Here is a 20,961-nt window from a genome sequence, read left to right as displayed (position 1 = left end):
TAGAACTCTTTGCTTAGAAAGCAAGTTCAAACTTAAGGAAAAAGTACGAGTATTGCTTTTTTATTTTTTGTGTTCTGGCGTCATTCCTAAAAACTTGTTCGTATTTCAATTTACTACCTAATTTTTATTTATATCTCTTTATTTATCATTTTTCTCAGGCTAGGATTTTATAATATGAATATAAAAGTAAAATACGAAAACACGTACAAAAACAACACAAAAAAAAAATATAAACACATTATAAAAAACCTAACCTAGGCTTCCGCCAGCAGAGAGGCAGGCCCCAAGCTGGCTGAGAGAGGGACCGCCGGACTATCCGCGCCGTGTCCAAGATCACCGATCTACATCTGACCCTTGATCCAACCACCTAGCTTATTTATATTATTATTTATATCTGAGATATAAAAACAAGATTTATTTTAATAATACCCATAAATGTCATTCAAAATAGCAAACCGTTATATCAATTATCATTACTGTAACATTTGTTCAGTTTAATTACGCACACAATGCTACGGATTTTCAAGTTTATTCAACGTAATTCTACCGCAGATGGAAAACCCGAGTGACAAGCATTACAGCAAATCCTTTGCAAACAGTTCTCTCTACCTAATTTAGGTGATGTTTGTACTATCTGCAATAATATGCAAAATATCTGGCTTAAGAGCTTGGCTATAGCTGTGTGCCAATCAAAAATTTACTTAACAAATCTGGGGGCGCGTTAGTTCTGAGCCAAGACAAACTGAAAAACCCCGGGGCACTACCTACCTTTTCTCAAACCGTTTCGAAACGACTAAGCCTCTTCAAATCTTTTCGCCGTTCAAAAGTTGAATTAATTCTGGTTAGGAAAAAAAATCAAAACCGGCCAAGTGCGAGTCGGACTCGCGTTCCAAGTGTTCCGTACATTACACAATTTTTAACAATGTATTTTTTAATGTGAAACATGAGTTTTTAAAAACCCGTAGGGTCGGATTAAAAACTAAGTAATTAAGTCCGAGTCACGCTTGACTGCACATTTCTAATAGGTTTTCCTGTGATCTGTAGGTAAAGAACTATTTTGTGTATTTTTTTCAAAATTTTAGACCCAGTAGTTTCGGAGATAAAGAGGGAATGGTCATTTTTTGCCTATTTTCTTTTTAATTTTGTAATTTACCCCCAAAAGTGGACCCGAGGTTTAAAATTCATTTGTTTACGTTACATGTCCATCTTTGGGTTACAAACTTACATATGTATACTAAATTTCAACTTAATTGGTCCAGTAGTTTCGGAGAAAATAGGCTGTGACAGACGGACAGACAGACAGACGGACGCACGAGTGATCCTATAAAGGTTCTGTTTTTTCCTTTTGAGGTACGGAACCCTAAAAAGAGGGTCAAGAGTTCCTTGAAGAATATTATCATCATCATCATTAACTTAAGAGTTATTCTCTTGTCGGTGGAGTATCTTCCAGCTTTCCCTATCCTGCGCCAGCTCTTTGACTTTTTGATACGACACGACCCCTACATTTTCTTTCACTTGTTCTAAAAAGCTGCGTTTGGGTTTTCCTCTACCCCGCTTGTTTCCTATCCGCCCCTCAGGATAGTTTATTTTTTTTATTTTTTTATTATTATAAACTGATCGGCGATTGGCCCTAGTCACACCTGATGGAAAGTGAAGACAGGGCCTAAGATGGAGCTCACCGGTTCAGTAACAGCCTATTCACTCTTGTTTTAAGGAGACCGAGGTCATATTGATCAGAATACAGATGGCGGGAGCGCATTCCATTCCTTAGCCGTCCGTACCAAAAAGGAGGAGGCAAAACGTTTCGTCCGAACAAATGGAATGTGGACCACGAACGGGTGCATTCGCTCCCCGCGCCTGGATGTCCGATGATGAAAAGGGGAAGGGTGGGATCAGGTCGTGTAGTTCCTGTGCGCACTCCCCGAAATGTATCCAATAGAACACCGATAGGCAAGTTTTAAAGAAGTAGTCGTGTCATATTAAGTGTTTAATCATTTTCCCGCGTCTATTTGCCATAGTGTTCAGAATAGCTCTCCTTTCACTCACTCTTCTTAGCTTTTAGCACCTCCTCATTCGTTATCCTGTCTCTCCAACTAATGCCTTCCATTCGCCTCCAAAGAATATAATACAGTGTTTTGAATGCTGTCAAGTTAAAAAAAAACCGGCCAAGTGCGAGTCGGATTCGCGCACGAAGGGTTCCGTACCATTACGCAAAAAAATACAAAAAAAAACATGTTTTGTGTATGGGAGCCCCACAAATATTTATTTTATTATGTTTTTAGTATTTGCTGTTATAGCGGCAGCAGAAATACATCATCTGTGAAATTTTCAACTGTCTAGCTATCACGGTTCATGAGATAGCCTGGTGACAGACGGACAGACAGACGGACAGACAACGGAGTCTTAGTAATAGGGTCCCGTTTTTACCTAAAAAGGTAGAGAATGCAACAGGTAAATATTTAGTACGGGAATTTTATATATATATATATATTTTTCTATGATTACTACTGTCAATGCTACTCGATATCTTCAAGATAAATATTTTCATGTCGTCCAACGACACTACGGAACCTCCGAAATACGATACCCGTCTACCAGAAGTCTGCGCGCGCGATGGTTTTCTTCAGTGTTTTCGGCTATAATAAATTACTTTGTTCTAAATTTATATTGACCGGGATATAGACCGTGATTACCTTTTGTATTATTTGTGAGCTCCCGATATTTCGACGCAGTTACATGCATCATGTTCACGGGTGACTGAAGATAGCGGGTGGGTGTCAAAGTTGTGTAGACAGCGCTCTGTCTACCCTCATTCTTGCGCGTCGGCTGCGTTCACTTTCAACGTTACCAACGGTCGAATTCACACTTGTTGGTCCGGTCGCGTTCACACTCGTTCCCCACTCGACACACACACACACACACACACACACACTCGTTCGTTCACTCCATGAATCTAGTATAACTGGATCGGTCATGAGGGGTGGGGGAAAATGACCGAACGGGATAGTCTTATGTATCTTTCAATAGGAGTAGCAGAGAAAGCGCTGTTATTGTTTGTCCTTGTCATAGTTTCACTTTTCCACCGCTGCCACAACCGAGGTTGTGGCAAACAAATAAGTACGTGACATGTCATGTTTGTTCGTTGCTTGTTTAATTATCGTTGTTTTGTATGAAATTGTGCTTTCTCTTATAAAATATAGTGATGGTTAGCGTTTTGAATGCTTGAACTTTGATAAAATACTGGTGAATTGTTCTGTAATCGGCTGTAATAGCCGCTCTGAGCAAAAATATGAGATCATAACCTTTCACACGTAAGTACGGTATTTTACACCTTCCTCTTAACGCAATATGTGAGAATAACATCGTAAAATTACGTTACACTCGAAGCAATGTAGAATCAATGGATTTCAAAAAAAATATCACAATTATTTACGCAAATTAACAAAACATTAATTGTAAAATTATCCGCCCAAATTACGTAGGTAGGTAGGAGTCTTGAGGTCAGCCATTTTTAAACTTCTTCTTAATTTAGCTGCATAACAATCATGTTAGGGATACCAGATGAAAATATCATATTTTTATGGGTAATTTTGACCTAGAAGTTTTTTCGTACTTCTAATTCCAAAAAATAAATAAACAAATGTTGTGAAGATTAAATGTGGTGTACATTAATTGGTGTGATTGCGATTTGTGATTTCTTTAAATTAAAACCTTTAAATTAATAATACATTTTATTTTACGTTTTATTTACTAAACATGTTTAGTTTTGTACCACCTGCGCGAATTATAGGATTGTTTATACGCCTAAAAAGAACGGCCCATTGACATTTTATTTAACAATTTTTTAATACCGTCAAACAAGCTAACTTTGCCTCCAGGGTAATCGCCCCAACGTGATATCAAATATTGGGGTAATTTTTACCAATACGGTATCCCCACGTTTATGACGTCATCTATGTCTATCCCTTACGGGCGCACGCGTATAGCTGGTCTATGTAATGCTAGGTCTATGGTTCACTCGTTCGTTCGTTCGTCTATATCCCGGTCAATATAAGTCTAGTGAAACTAACCGTGAATCATTCAAAACTCTATTTGTTCTAAATATTACTAATTGTTGTTGCGTCTTACTTTACCTTATTTTATTGAGTTAAATTATAAAATAGTGTAGTTACATTTTAATAAATGACCATGATATTGACTGCGTCATCGATTAAACTCTTAATCTAATGAAAACAGTATCGTGAATGGCATATTTTAATGAGAGGGTTATCCAATATAATGGGAACTTACAAATTAATCTGTACAAAGGTTAAAGATAAGGAATACATTAGAAATGCGCTATTAGTAGTCAGAGTGGGGGGTATTTTCCACGTCGCTTTTCCTTGTGCGTGTTATAGCAAAAAAACATTGAAAATTGATCACGCACGGATGCGAAGCTGCAACAAATATGTTTTATTTTTAATTCGCTACCTGCGAAATATCATTTTTATGTAAAATAGATATATTTTTTAGACATTAAGGATTGCAATTAGTCCAAAGTTGCTCAGTATAATCCCAAAACGTCCCTGGCAACGGGAATGCACTTATTTTTTAGCCAACCTGTATATCATGTCAATGTTAATAACAAGATATACAAAAGATTAAAATAAGATATATTATAAAGTATGAATAATCTTTCTGGTAAAATCTCCACCCACGGACCGTACGGTTCACCACGCGTAGTAACGCATCAATGTATCTCTTGACCTTCAGCTAGTTAGTTTTAATCTTTGACTTAGTTATATAATTATAATGATACTACTATACGATGAATATAACAAGATGAAACGTGTAACATAATTAGCACGAGAGCTTACAATCGTTGCTACCAGGAAATGATATGGCTAATTGGTAACGGTAAAGAAAGATAATCGCTTAACTTCAGGCGATTCGTCTGCTCGTTTGCCTTCTATATCATAAAATATATATGTTAAGTATAATAATATTTCAAAAATATCACTATAATATTTTGTTTAAATCTTCTTAAAGCCTTTGAACGCCATATACCTATAACGCACCACCGTAAACCTTACGCTGCGACTTACGTAAGCAAACAACAACTCGCAAACGCGAAGCGAAGCGGCGCGGCGCGGCGGCGCAGTGGGCCCACGGCGTTCGCAACCAGATCGCCCATGTAGGACACTTCTATAGGTATCAAAGGATTGATTCACCCCGCGCCCCATCGCGTGTTCATTTCATTTTTTTCACATTGTCATGTTCATTACAGAAGATGTTAGTATGTAGAATGTAGTCAGTACATATCAGTATCAGTCTCAGTATAGGTCAGGTCGTTATAAGAATGTACAAAGCTTTATACCGTGTATGCATTGTATGTAACCGTTTCGATGTATAAGAAAAGTTTCGATCAGAGATTTAGGGATGAATATATTTAATGGCGAAAACCGGCAATTCCAGTACAGTGAGCACACCCTAAATTATAACTGACTGTTACATGTTGAACTTTAATTGTGCAAAAGTCGATCGCTACCGGTATGTGTAATATCAGTGGTAATAGTATCCGAAACAAATGTATCAGTATAGAACGTTTCCGAACGCATCTTTAAAAAATTGATATGTAATGTCAAATGTGTGACCCCGCCCTCTTTCCTAGAAGCCGCAACGATAAGAACTGTATGTAAGAATAACCTAATATTTTAAATAAAACAAGTGTTCCTCCAAACCTGCGTTTAATTAAAGCTTACACTAATAAATACAGTATGTTTGCTCACGAACACCCTGGCAAGAGTGGCAACAAAGTAACAAATTAACAAAGAACCTAATTAAAACCTCAGCTTGCAATGCTACTGTTATGACACTCATTGCTATTAATTGACAATAAAAATGGTCAATTTATACTCTAATCGGCAGGAAGACTTTTTGTGGCGATTTACAAATACTGATTAGCTAATTAATTATTCATTCAAACGTTTTCCTAGATAGATAGATCACCACATAGTATAAAACAAAGTCGCTTCCTGCTATCTCTCTGTCCCTATGTATGCTTAGATCTTTAAAACTACGCAACGGATTTTGATGCGGTTTTTTTAAATAGAGAGTGATTTAAGAGGAAGGTTTATATTTATAATTTGTAAAGGTTTTGTGTATATTAGTTGAACTATTTACCCGTGCGAAGCTGGGGCGGGTTGCTAGTAGATAAACATAGATTTAGTTTTTGTTTGAAGAAGCGTCACTTTTGCTTTGAATGCTTATTCATTTAAGTATGGTCATCAGTAGCCATTATGTACAGTCCAATGGATAATTATTTCTTATTCTCACAATAACTTAGTAGTTTATAAATATACAGATTTGTATATGAAACTCTTAAGTCACCATCAGACCAGTCAAAATTAGTACCCTACTAATAGTGTTGTGTTCCTGCCGGTGAGTAAGGTTGCCAGAGCTCGAGGGAGAGGAGTGTTAGGGTCGGCAACGCGCATGTAACTCTTCTGGAGTTGCAGGCGTACATAGGCTATGGAGACTGCTTAACATCAGGCGGGCCGTATGCTTGTTTGGCACCGACGTAGTATAAAAAAAAGTAAAATTTAAAAATATAAAATAATTTTTCAACGGTCACATGCCCGTTGTAATGTACGGATTTTTAAAAGAGACGCACAGCACTTTCGTGACGTACGCCTGCACGTCTGCATGCGTCCAGTGTACAGATTTTTACGAATATATTCAGATGAGGCAGGTTTCATACGGAACGGGATGTCAATATACACTATATAGCGTCAATTTCTAGTAATAGTGTTTGTGATAGTAGGAAAGTAGCTGTTATCTCCCCGCAGGTCACGACAACAATGCTATCATTGTTTGTGAGTTTTGTGACACTTGAGCGCTATCATTCACTCATTACCGTAATTAATTCCGCACGCTGCGTTCCGTCAACACGGTTAACTAACAATTCTTAAACCTTATTGTAAATAGCATAAAGTCCATTGTTGGTTAGATAAATATGTTGCTGTTATAACTATCGTTGACAAAATTGTTTTAAACCTTACTGAGACGACATAGAGGCTACGAATGGTTATTTAATGTGTTTGCCGTATGATACGATATCCGCTCCTTTTGAGAGGTCACAACTTGACAACTTAAGTAGTTTTCCCTTGCTGGGGCGGGGGTACATCTACCTAAGGATATAATTATAGAGGTAGGTCATTCTGTGTAAAATTGTCGCCCAATAAATATTTATTGTCATTTATTTTGAAGTTCGCTTGATTTGCCTTTATATTCGTGTCGTCGGTATTATTTCTTCCCATGTTCGTTCAAACAGAAATTAGAAAGTATAAATTTGGGGTATGTACTTAATTTAAAACAAAATCATACAACCATGTATGGCAGTTTGCCTCACTTTTCATCTGTTTTTTGCAATTAGAAAGGTTTATTATTTATAAGATACATAATATAATACTTTTGCCATTTCACTAAGTTGTAATTCATTCAATCAGACTCTCAATAAATAAGTCAACACAAGACTAATAACTTTCTACTTTATCTACGCTGCATTTTAAATTATTTTATCCACATGTTTGTGGACAGACGAGTGTTAGTTTGTTTACAATGGAAGATGCCGAGCGGAAGGTTTCCACCAAGGAAGGTCGGAGGTAGAAGTACGTTGGAATAACCAATCAACTTTCATTTATAATAGACGCGTGACGTTCATAGTTGATAAGTTGACGAAACTAAAATACAGGCAATATTTAGTAGATGATTTTGACAATCTTGACACATTGGCGTCAGCCGCACGAGTTACTCAATATAGGTTCCGGAACCTATATTTGATGGCTCACGATCGAGCGCCTGGTGCCATATCTACCTCCCTTTACTTACAACTATGGGAATAACAGTATTCAGTGCAACAACCGTATTGTTCACAAAGTTTGACTTAGTTTTGTGTGCAGTGTCAGCGCGTTTTTGATGTTGTATGAGGAGTCATCTTCCTACGATTTGCACGTTTTTATTAGGGTTCAAGGAAAATGGCAAAAACGTAATATTGACTGGCTGGAAGATGTTTTAGGATATACGGTGAAATTGCAATTATACTTATTGTAAATAATAGGAAACTATGTATCCACCGCATTTTATTGAAATCTGAAGAGAAAAATATCGACAACAAAATAAAACTCAGCCCAACAAAGGTCTTTCTACTATATAGAATAGAATAGAATAGAATAGAATAGAAATAATTTATTCGTTAGCACACACAAATAGAAAGTTATACGGAACAGAGAAACATAAATAAAAGAAAAAGTGCCACGAAATGGTCTCCCCTCAGCATGTTGCTGGCGACTTCCAGCGCTGATCTTCCGGTGAGACCATCCGGTGAAACAATCACGACAGGTAACACGAAAAACAACAAAATTAATATATAATATAACATACAAAAGACAGAGACAAGTTAAAAATACTTATTACAATAGACACTATTATTACGTACAGCTGTTATATCCGGCCGAACTCAGCTTGGCCGTACATTATGCCTAAGATTATAACTAGCGCCATGCGGCAGATACGCAAACTAAACTAAAATGACAGCTAAAGACAGGTCGATTTTATCAGAACATCTAAATTTGACTGCTTAAGTGCTTACAGACAGTTGCAAGAGGGCGAGAACAAAGTTTTTTTAAAGTAATGTGCCATGGCAATGCAGAGGGAACGTAATCTACGTGTTAAGTAAAAGCAAAAAACTACAGGCAGCTCGTATCGTGTAAGCAATATATAGCAATATATTAATCTTGGTCTAACTCTAGTCTTCAGAATTCTGAACTTTCGGGAACTAAAATACAATTTGTATTTCTGCAAGTATATGATCCTTACTATGCAGTTAATGAACATCTCTGGGTGGTTGTGATAGCGATAATGATTTGTTCAGCGAGTTCCTCCCGCGGTAGAGCTCGACGCACCAAGCTACAGTGACAACAGCCATTAGACCAATGAGCAGGTAGAACATTAAAGCGTAACTGCCTGTAGCATCTCGAACTGCACCTGAAAATTAATTAAATAATTATTTGTGCACCGTCACCCATGGACACCTGCAACACCAGAGAGCTTTCAAGAACGTCATGCGCCTTTAAGATGGGAGTACGCTCTTTTTAGGGTTCCGTACCCAAAGGGTAAAAATGGTACCCTATTACTAAGGCTCCGCTGTCCGTCTGTCCGTCTGTCTGTCACTAGGCTGTATCTCATGAACCGTGATAGCTAGACAGTTGAAATTTTCACAGATGATGTATTTATGTTGCCGCTATAACAACAAATACTAAAAAGTACGGAATCCTCGGAGTCCGACTCGCACTTTGCCGGTGTTTTTTTAATGGTGTTAAGTTTCTATCGTTTCGGCAATATTGACCGCGGTCGACAACTAAATATTTTTTGTGTTTTATATATATATATTTATTTAACTTTGCGAGGCAAGAAGTTTTTGAATAAAACATTTGAGGACTGCCAACCATCTAAGTAGTGAATATCGCCGCTAAACTTACTCAACCTCGTATCTGCAACACTCATTTGATGACAAAAACACCCGTATTCCAAATGAAAGAAAAGCGACATTTCCATCAAATGATTGTTGCAGATATGAGGTTGAGTAAGTATAGCGACGATATGGAATGGTGGATGGATCGTGTCTTACCAATAGCTGGTCCTAGGGTAATACCAAACGCGCCATATATCAGAATTGTCACGCCAAATGCTATCCCGTACTTCTCCGGTGGTACTGCGTCGGAGATGACTAGTGAGAACAGAACCATGAGGAGACAGCGGGAACATCCAGTCAAGGTCAGGGTCACGTAAGCCACGGTTGGGTGTGGGAACCAGAGGAAGACTGAAATAATACTTAGGTTAACCAGCAGAACCGTATTCCTAAGAAATGCTATATTTTTAAAAACCTTCCCTATACATGATATACAATATGAGTACCTTTAATTACAAAAGGACATAAGGGTTAGAGTGTATAATAGAGCCTACAATCCACTTTATCCACCGATATCTAGCCTTTTTTACAAGTATATCCAAATAGGAAAATTATACAGCAAATACTTACCGAATTTCAATGCTACATCCAACCCCATCCCAAATATGTAAATAATATTGTTGCCTATTTTCTTCAACCAAACGCTCCCCATTGTTAACAATATCCTTGTTGAAATATCTCCGAAACTTAACAGTGCTAATGCCCACGCTACTTCACCCTGAAAATTATACGTAATATCTTAATTTTTGTTAAAGGAATATACGACGAAAATATCAATGTTTACTGGAAAATGTCTACCATCACACTTACAAGCCTTTACACTTCGATTGTGCTGTACAACTGGATTACAGTTTGATTGCAAAACTGCCTTTTTCTGCAACTGCAGTGGCTGTTGTTGTACTTTTGAGAATCTACAGAATATCAGAAGCCACCCTAAGTAGATAAAGTTTACTCTCAAAACAAAGGCCCCAAAGTAAAGCAACGATCCGTTCCAAATGACAAACAACCGTGAGTGTAACGCACTTGTGATGATTGTGATTGTATTGATGTAGTGCAGTAAGATAGGTATTGATGTAGTGCCTTCTAGGTTTTAACAATTGTCCGCCAAAGCCAATTTCGCCACATTATATTATCTTTTATGCTCTTTAGCTGCGAGGCTTGGAAGGAGACAAAGGGTCTGATGGACAAGCTACAAGTGTTTGTCAACAAATGCCTAAGATCCATTCTGCACATATTCTGGCCGAACACTATCAGCAACAAGGATCTATGGAATCGATGCTACCAAGTCCCGGAGTCAAACAAGAAATCGCACAACGGAAGTGGATAGGGCACACCCTCCGAAGAACAGAGGACAACACGGCCAGAATCGCTTTCAAGTGGAAGCCGGCGACGGAGCCAGCCGGCGCACACGTGGCAGCGTACTGTCGAAACTGAGCTGCGGGCAGCAGGACTGAGTTGGAGGGACGCGGAGCGCGAGGCACAGGATAGGAGCGGATGGCGACGAAGGCCCTCTGTACCAATGGGGTACCATAGGATGACAACAACATATATCTGTTATACCTCCTGGCTTAAGGTGGAGATACAATGATGATAAAAAAAGTTTACCATTCACTTACTTCTTTCCAATCCCTCGCATAGAGCGCTTGAGGTACGAACAGCGTGAACATGACATCAGAGACGAGGCTGAGCGGCGTTCCGACGCACGCGCAAGTTCTTAGGAACTGTTTTAGGAACGGCCAGTCGAACACGTCTTTGATATACGCACTGTAAGTAAAATATATATTTCATGGGGCATTTTAGAAATGTGTCGGGTACATGACGCTGTTTTTTAACTCTTAAAAACCTAATATTTGGCATGATGACGTTTAATAACAGAGCTTTTAATTCAACGGTACGGAAATACAGATTTCTTTAGGTTATTGCAGTAGCTGCCATACGCATCAGCCAAACTTTCGAGTTTTTCTCACATTTTTTCACCGACAATAATGTTATGAATATACTTGCAGAAAACCGTCGTTTTTCGCTGTTGCTATTTGGTCAATATTAATCTCTGTAGCATGGAATGGTTCCATGTTAGTTTCTACCTCGCAGCTACTTTTCCCTTTCAATAATTTTTCATTTTCTGAAACACATAGAATAGGTATTGTTAAAATGACTGTAGAATTTAGAAGAGCAGAAAGGAATGTCTGTTTAACTTTAAAACTCCCGTGAGACTCGAACATACAAAAATATTTTTTAACGACTGAGGATCCTCGAAAAGTATCCAAAAAAAAATCTAGGGTTTTTCTCTGAACATCCGTCAAGATGCTCAGTTCCTTATTGCATTGTTGAATAAATTTAGGTACCAAATAATGCAAATATGGTTGCTACGGCTGCCCATAAACAATAAATTATTTACCAGGCACCCTCTTCAAATGCCACTTCACTGGCTGTTGCAATGCGGAGCCAACTAATGTTTGTAGGTCCACGCCAGCCGTAGGTATGATCGTAGCTCGGTACACGTAATTCTTGACCGTCCAGTAAACATTACCTGCAATACTACAGCAGAAGCAAGAACCCTGCATAATTAACATAAAACGTACCATCATTGATAGGAACCCTCTTCAAATGCCATTTCACTGGCTGTTGGAGCGCGGAGCCAACTAATGTTTGTAGGTACACACCAGTTATAAGCATGATCGTAGCTCGGTACCCGTAATTCTTGACCATCCAGTAAACATTACCTGCAGAAATAATTAACATACGTACCATCATTGATAGGAACCCTCTTCAAATGCCACTTCACTGGCTGTTGGAGCGCGGAGCCAACTAAGGTCTGTAGGTACACACCAGCCATAAGTATGATCGTAGCTCGGTAACCGTAATTCTCGGCCGTCCAGTGAATGGCTAATGGAGCTATGATAGCTGCTATAGCTGGAAAAAATGATCGTGAATCGTTTTGGCAGCGAGCAAGTATGTGGCGATCGACTATGTTCTTTCACAAGAAATAATCGAGTTAAAAGAGATATACATTTAAATATTTAATACTATGTCAAGGGAAAATAATCATACAGCCCGTCTTGTAAGCGGTTATGGTAGCGTATGGACGCTAGCAACTCCATGGGGGTACCATACATGCGTTATCAACTGTTTAAAACAGCTGTACATAAACCAATTGGTATGGAGTGTAAAGGGTTTTTCACCGTACCATCACCATCCATCTTCAACAAAGTTAGCTACATATATGGTCAGTTTGTGTTGCCGTTACCTGAAATGGCTTGAGCGAGACTTGTCATCATGAACCGCTTCTCGAGAAAGAAATCGTTTATCGCGGTACAAGCCACATTGAACAGCACGCCCGTTCCTGTACCCTGAAAACATTAAGCTAAAAAAACTGGCCTGTGATCAATTGATCAGTATCTGGAGAATATATGATGTGCCATTAACAAAATCCCAATATGTAAGTATTGGTTAGCCGTAGGATTTTGAGTACAAAATAAAAATCTTCTTAGGGTGTTTTTCGACCCTCTTTGCGACTACTGTATAATGTGATACCCACCATAAGTATACCTTGACACAAAAGGAACATGGCGTAGGAGTTGACGAAAACTATTCCAAATACACCCAGCGTCGCGATCGTCGCGCCAAAAAATGATAACTTTCGTAAACTAACAACCTTCATCAATGGTCCTGACAAGAAACCTGAAATAAAAAAACCGGTTAAAGTGCGAGTCGGACTCGCGCACCGAGGGTTCCGTACTTTTTAGTATTTGTTACAGCGGCAACAGAAATACATCATCTGTGAATATTTCAACTGTCTAGCTATCACGGTTCATGAGATACAGCCTGGTCACAGACAGACGGACAGACGGACAGCCGGACAGACGGATAGCCTTAGTAATAGGGTCCCGTTTTTACCCTATGGGTACGGAACCCTAAAAACTATACCTATACATCCTACTGCTGGGCACAGGCCGTCTCAAGCGCGAGAGGGCTTGGGCTGTAGTCCCCACGCTGACCAAATGCGGGTTGGGGAATAGATGTGTATAGGTTTCCTCACTACGTTTTCCTTCACCGAAAAGCTAGTGGTATATCAAATGATTTTTCGTTCACAAGTTCCGAACCTGTGACCTCCGGATAAAAAATTGGACTCCTCTCGGATACCATAGTTCCAAAACACGGCAGACAATTTGTGTGCCCTTTGTTTAAAAGAAAAAGAAAAACTGACTTCAAAGATTATCCCTTTTAAGGCTGGCGTCTACTAGACTCGCCGAGGCGAATCGAATCGTATCGCAATAATTCGCCTCCTATATTTTCTAATGCAACTGCGACCATTGACCAAGAGCCGCGGCGCGCCCGTCTTCCGCCAGCCTTTAAATGCGCTAGCAACTAATAGCAGTGAAACTGTAATTTTATTTTTTGTGTTCAAGTAGTAGTAAGAGGTGGAAGTTTTATTATTCAATGCTTTAATATGTGTTAAAAATAATTAGTTTACGTACCTCCAACAGCGACCGACATGGAGTTAACGCCGTTGTGCACTTGTATATCGGTGGAACTCATTCCCAATTTTATATAAAAACTGTTGAATATCATGCCTATGCTAGGAACGAACATCGTTAGCACCGACTGGAACAAGCAGAATAGGGGATATGCAATGTTCTGCCACCAGAGTGCAGGACTAGCCTTTTTAGTAAACCATAGAGTATGGATGGTATTAGAAAGGATGCCAATCTCTTATGGCAGAATTGTTGCAAAAGTGACCGCTTTCAGCTTTAAATAATAGTTCCTAATCTCTCCGGTGGCGCTAGTTAGGCTCTGGGACATGAGTATAACATGAACCATATAAGGCAACAAATAACCCGACCAAATTACGTAGGTTGTTTTTGGTAGTATTTCGGTGTATGGTGGCGCCTCCTAATTACTGTTTTTTGATGGACACTTTTCATACATAGAGATTTGGCTCCTTTATATAGTCTCCATGCCATAGAGTAACGTAGTTTTTGACAAGTTTTCAGAGATAATAAAATATGACATTGATGCATCAATGCGGTTCGTTTACAGAGGACCTACCGGACAACTCGAATCCGAAATTTCGCTATCTGCCTATTTATCGCTCGAATATGCAAGTGACAGACATGTTAGATAACGAAATTTCGATTTTCATCTACAAGATAGACCCTCAGATTGTGGTAGTGGCGCCCTGGCGCCCCCTACGCAGAGTTTCGCGTAATATTCCCTATTAGCAGATTCACACTTTTCGGTAGAATTTAAGAAAGAATCGAGATTTATTTTCATACTCGATAATAAAAATGTGTGGGGTCAACGTTAAATATAATTATGATAATGATACTTTTATTGACGAAATATTATTAAAGAGTTTTGAATGATTCACGGTTATAAGCTAGCCATACACACATGGATTTGCCAGTCGGATCTGCCTGAAAGATGTGTCTGGCGGACACATCCGTCAATGTGTGGCGAGAAATAGACACAGATGGGCAGCGGACGGGCATCCGGCGGACAAATAGCTAGCTATTGACGGGATATAGACCGTGCATGCATTTTTTAGAAGATTATATATGCTAGATTTTTTAATGTTCCATGTATCACGGGTGTTACAATTGCAAGTAAGTAAAGTAAATAAATATTCTTTATTTTACATACATGTAAATTACAAAGAAGAATTGAACCAGATAACAACAGGCGGTCTTATCGCTAAAAAGCGATCTCTTCCAGACAACCTGTGGGTAGCAGGAAATGTAGAAATCATACAAAAGTCAACAGGTAGTGCAAGAAGCTAAATATGTAGACTATTAAACACAACACTCTAAGAACAAATTAAATTATTTTCTATGAAATTATTTTCAATGAAAATATTTTAATTTGTGGTTTTTCAAGTAGACACACTACTACTTAAACTATAAACTGAAAATAAATATCATATACGAAGGAAAAAATGACCAAAGCCTCCAGGGGGCCAGGGGGCGCCACAAGCCTTCGGGAATTGTCAAATACTTGGAAATTTCGACCCATGCCACCGTGGCCGGATAGCCGAGCGGTTCAGGCATCTGTCCGGTAAACAGGGTGCGCTGGTTCGATTCTAGCTCTGGACACTGGAGGCTTTGGTCATTTTTTCCTTCGTATATGATATTTATTTTCAGTATTAAACACAACGACTATTAGAGCGTTTCTTTTTTTTTGCAATTTTTTTTTATGTGTCTCTTTTTGCAACTTTTGTATTATTTCTACTCAGAATCACGAGCTCATTCGATCCTAATGGGATAAAAAAATGTCCCAAGGTTTTTTCCTATTGTGTTACCACGTCCCCATATACTCTGTATGGCGGTAACAAAAAGGAAAGTTTGGAAAATGTATAGAAATTTTGGGACACTTTTTTTCTCCTATAAAGATGAAAAGGGCTCGTGATCCTGACTAGAAATAACACAAAAGTGGCAAAAAAGGTTACAAAAAAAAGAAACGATCATTACATACTACTTAAGATAAGGGTAAAAAAAAGTACTTACAAAATTAATAATCGCAGCGATCCATACCATGTAGGCCCATCCCCCATCTGGAGGTACTAATTTATACTTTTTTTTCGTATTCTCATAAATTTTATTACCGTCCATCACAAAACAGAAATTATACTCAGTTATTCTTCAATATTGAACCATTCCATTTAAAAATTGTTAGACATTGATCTATTACAACCAAAGACTGCATAATGCATTTATCATTTTATCAATAATTTCAAGGTAAAGGCGTACGTTAAATTTACTCGTAAAATATTTTATAATCATTCAGTGTCACGCCGTAAAACTGATAGGGGCTACGGCTACCATGAGTTGACACTACACGTTAACAGTCAGACAGCAGAGAATATTGGTGCGATCGAGAGGGAAAATGCGATCGAGTTCACGCTGTCGCTAGCGTAAATCTCAAATGCAAACTCATGGCCACGCAGTTCTCTAATACCAATTCACGTATTCGTATTACCAAAGATAGATATAACTTCGTAATAGATGTTTACAGTCTAAGGAAAAACGTGCCTCGAAAATCAAGAAAATTTGATTCTCGTTCAGAGGGCGCCACTAGTTTTGGTCCACTGTCGTATAGATGGCGTTGACTGTTTCGTTTGTTATTTAACAATTTTAACGCATATCAGTGAAAGAACATGGGTCAAAATCATAAAAATAATTAATGCATTTAATAAAAATCATTTATCTATATTTAAATACATTTTATCGTATTTTTATTAATCTTAATTTTTAGTTTTAAAGTGTGTCGACAGATGGCAGTGAATTTACTGGGGTTACTAAATTTACTATGACAGTATCGCTCTAGTATAAGTTACTCTATGGTATTACATTGATTCGTGCAGTGCACATTCTATTTTTCTAATCAAATCTTAGAGGATATAACCAAACGGAGTAGCCATTGACAGGCGTTCCCCTTTGTCGAAAATAGACGGCCAATGGTCATACACAATGTATGGAGTGGACTGACGATCTGACATGGCTATTTTGACGTTCCGTGTACATTTGACAAATACAAATTAAATTATTTAAAAAAAGTATTGTCCAACCCCCCCCCCCCTCTCCCCCGCAAAAACGGCAGTATTTTTGTACAGCAAATTACGGACAAGGCGGCTCCGTTGGTTATATTTGGTTGTTTGTATTTTTGGTTATTTTTCAATGAAATAAATTTTATCTTATCTTATATCCTCCAAGAATCAAATACTTATAAAATCTAATAACAAAACTTCCGTGAGACACAGACATATTAAATATATTAATAACGGGTCACTCACGTGTTCACGTGTGTGTTCGGGTGTGTGTGGTGTGTGTTTTCGACTTGAAACACGTGAGTGACCCGTTATTAATATATTTAATACTTATAAAATCTAATTGTATTTGTAAGTGAAATGTTCTGATAATCAAATCGAATTCCTATTAATTTTGAATGAGATTCAGACAATCAGAATGTAGCCTTAGTCATGCCCTATTAACGGGTCTATTGTTTCTCATAAAGTTTTAAGTCATAATGTATTGTTTGTCCGCATTTTCGTTAGTCATAATTTGGTTTTTCTCAGAAACGCGTTACTTTTCAGGATTGCCCTAAAACAAACCTAATCTAACCTATCTATAGGATTACCTTACGAAAATTCTAAAAAGTTAACGGTTTCAGAATTATGACTAATGGTAATCTGACAATCATTACATTAGGAGTCAATAATTATGTCAAACAAAGGGATCCGCCTGTTAACCCATTCACTGCCAACGTTTTCGTAGCGCTACGCTCGTTGCCGGTCCCAGCGTTTTCCCGCTTTGTAGAGGAAAGCGACTACGAACAGAAAACCTGCACTCTATCAATATATTAACAAAACCATATTCCACATAAGGTTAAATATATATGGCATCAGTGATTCCATTAGTGATTACAGGTATAAAGAAGAAAAAATTTGATAGTTTATTTTATTTTATTTCAAAACAAAAAAATATATCAGAATAAGTACATTTCATTTTCGAGTACTGTATTCCGCTTTGCGAACTTTAAACTTATTTATTACAATAAGCTTATTCGTTTCAATTTTAATAAATCCGACCGTCTCAGTAGCGATCGACTTTTTTCATACTCAAAAAACACTTTTTTTTAAACCACGTCGGTGGCAATCAAGCATACGGCCCGCCTGATGGTAAGCAGTTACCGTAGCCTATGAACGCCTGCAACACCAGAGATATTACACGCGCGTTGCCGACCCTTTAAAAACCTGTACACTCCTTGTAATGTAGACGGTCAATATAGAACCCTTGTGTATAAAATTTTCTGTTCAAACTACTAGTAAGTAGGCTCTCACTGGTCGCAGCATAACCCTTAAATAAAACAACACTCTCAGATCAACTCAATGTATTTCTCTCCCCTCTATACTTGACATCTTTCGTTTCACACGCAGCAGCTCGATGATCCAAGCCACGACGGTAACTATCAGGAAGGCAATCAGAATCAGGAACATGATTGTGAAGTCGCTCGTCGCGTCGCGGATTGCGCCTGCGACAAATAATTAGCAATGTCTTCGTTAGTAAAAATTCTATGTTGCCTGTAGGTACAGCTAAGGTGTAATGAATGTAATTATATTACTTTACTAGCGAACCGCCCCGGCTTCGCACGGGTAGTTCAACTAATTTAAACCTTTACAAATTATATATATAAAGATAAACCTTCCTCTTGAATCACTATAATTATCTATTTAAAAAACCGGCCAAGTGCGAGTCGGACTCGCGCACGAAGGGTTCCGTACCATTACGGAAAAAAACAGCAAAACAATCACGTTTGTTGTATGGGAGCCCCATTTACAGACAGACGGACGGACAGACGGACAGCGGAGTCTTAGTAATAGGGTCCCGTTTTTACCCTTTGGGTACGGAACCCTAAAAACCGCATCAAAATCCGTTGCGTAGTTTCAAAGATCTAAGCATACATAGGGACAGACGGACAGACAGCGGAAAGCGACTTTGTTTTATACTAGTCATGTAGTGATGAAGCAAGCACTGATAGCTGAGCGTGTGGTTTCTAACCTAATGATTTTCTCGACACTTGTGTACAAAATATGACTGTCGGTGTCTAATTAATGTGAAAGAGAGAGTGTTTTATCATCAGCGCCATTTAACATTAAGGAGGGATAACGTGATTCTACTAACGTACTATTTATTATCTATTGGAGTAATTACACTCCATCATCATCTTCCTCGCGTTATCCCGGCTTTTTGCCACTGCTCATAGGAGCCTGCGGTCTGCTTGGCAACTAATCCCGAGAATTGGCGTAGGGGCGGGTTTTTATGAAAACGACTGCCATCTGACCTTTCAATTCGACTAGGCCTTGTTAGTCCGGTTTCCTCAAGATGTTTTCCTTCACCGAACTGCTAAATATCAACCGAAAACGAAAACCGGATTTAAAGTCGCACGCTCTTAACGCTAGGCCCCCAGCGCTCAGTCAGTACACTCTAGAAGTGAAAGGAAGTATTTACTGCTGTGGCGCGACGACCCGAAGTGGATCTTGGCCTCCGACACCAAAGACCGCCATGCTACTCTGTCCAAAGCCGTTTCTGTCCAGTCGACGGCGCAGAGTTCGCTGAGGTGAGGTGTGCCCCCCCTGGAAGGAAGTCATCCTTACCAATAGCAGGCCCCATGACGATGCTGAGAATACCAAACATCATCATACTAATTCCCATGGCCGACGGAAACTGCTCAGGCTCCACAGAGTCCGCGACGACCATCGGGTAGAGCACGGCGATGGTGCAGCGAGACACGCCCATGATCGTGATGATGGCTAACGTCCATGTGTAGTCTGTGATCCATAGCATTCCTGGAAAGATTTTACACAATATTTAGTTTTCTGTAAGCGCCACTTGCACCAACCCACTGAGACCGCTTTCCCACTGACGTCCAGTTTTTTTGCGGGATACGTTTTTCTGCAGGATCCTGTTTTCTATAGTATGCGTGCAGTATCCCGCAAACAGAATGCTCGTTTGAACGTTAGTATATTAGCATGTAAGTCTTGGAGACCATTTACATCTCTGGATAATTTGATGATCTTTTTTATTATTGTATACATTAAATATACATTAAAAAAATATCTCTGACACCTAGAGACTTTTACATCTCTAAACAATTTTACTACTTCTGTTGTTTGTATATTTTTTATTAGTTTTTTTTTGTGTAATTTGACATTTATATTTATTTAATTGTTTTTGTTTTGTAATTTTGGGTTAATTTTATTGTTTGTAAAAATTGACATGTAAAAGTGCCCCTGTCCCTGTGGCCTATTTGCTGAATAAATGTTTGATGTTTATATTACTAAAACGGAATCCTGCAGAAAACCGTGTCCCGTAAAAAACTGGACGTCAGTGGGCAAGAGCTCTAACCCGGGGTTAATTGGTTAAACCGTTAACCCAGCGTCAAATGGTACTGGTAACCATGGCAATTCCAGGTTTAACCGGTTAACCCCGAGTAAGGGGAACGGTGCAAGTAGCCCTAAGAGTAACTTAGACTTAGTTATTAGAGTTTGTAAAGGAAGTACTGTTGTTTAAGAGGATAGTGGAGAATGGCTTCTCCATACAAATGTAGTCATCATTTCCCTCTAATGAATGTAAATTATACTAATTATACTAGAACCAATAACGGTCTACCTTCCTGAAAGTATACATAGGACACATAGGCACCTATCTATATATCTCTGTAGTTTCAGTTACTTAGACCTTTATAAATTACAATATGATGAAACACCGTGGGATTGTGATTGAAAATAATTAATTATTTATTATTGTGTTAATAATGATGAAATTGATAATTCAATAAATACCTATATTAGGTAATCTGCATTTTTTGACATTTAGATTTTTATTCTAGAAAGTTTCTAGACTAGTATTTTTTATACAATTTTGGTGTTTGACGATCCTTTTGTGAATTATTATTAT

At 38.5% G+C, this 20,961-nt stretch overlaps 1 protein-coding gene across 3 annotated transcripts in view; it reads left to right on the top strand.

Moving 5' to 3' along the window:
* LOC134755637 (solute carrier family 12 member 4) overlaps positions 1–20,961 on the top strand; it is a 566,314-nt gene that overhangs the window by 230,426 nt on the left and 314,927 nt on the right. The gene's annotated exons all lie outside the window — the stretch shown is intronic.

The sequence above is a fragment of the Cydia strobilella genome, chromosome 3 (genome assembly GCF_947568885.1).
Source record: "Cydia strobilella chromosome 3, ilCydStro3.1, whole genome shotgun sequence".
Taxonomy (NCBI): domain Eukaryota; kingdom Metazoa; phylum Arthropoda; class Insecta; order Lepidoptera; family Tortricidae; genus Cydia; species Cydia strobilella.
This window is presented reverse-complemented; position numbering and strand designations above follow the sequence as displayed.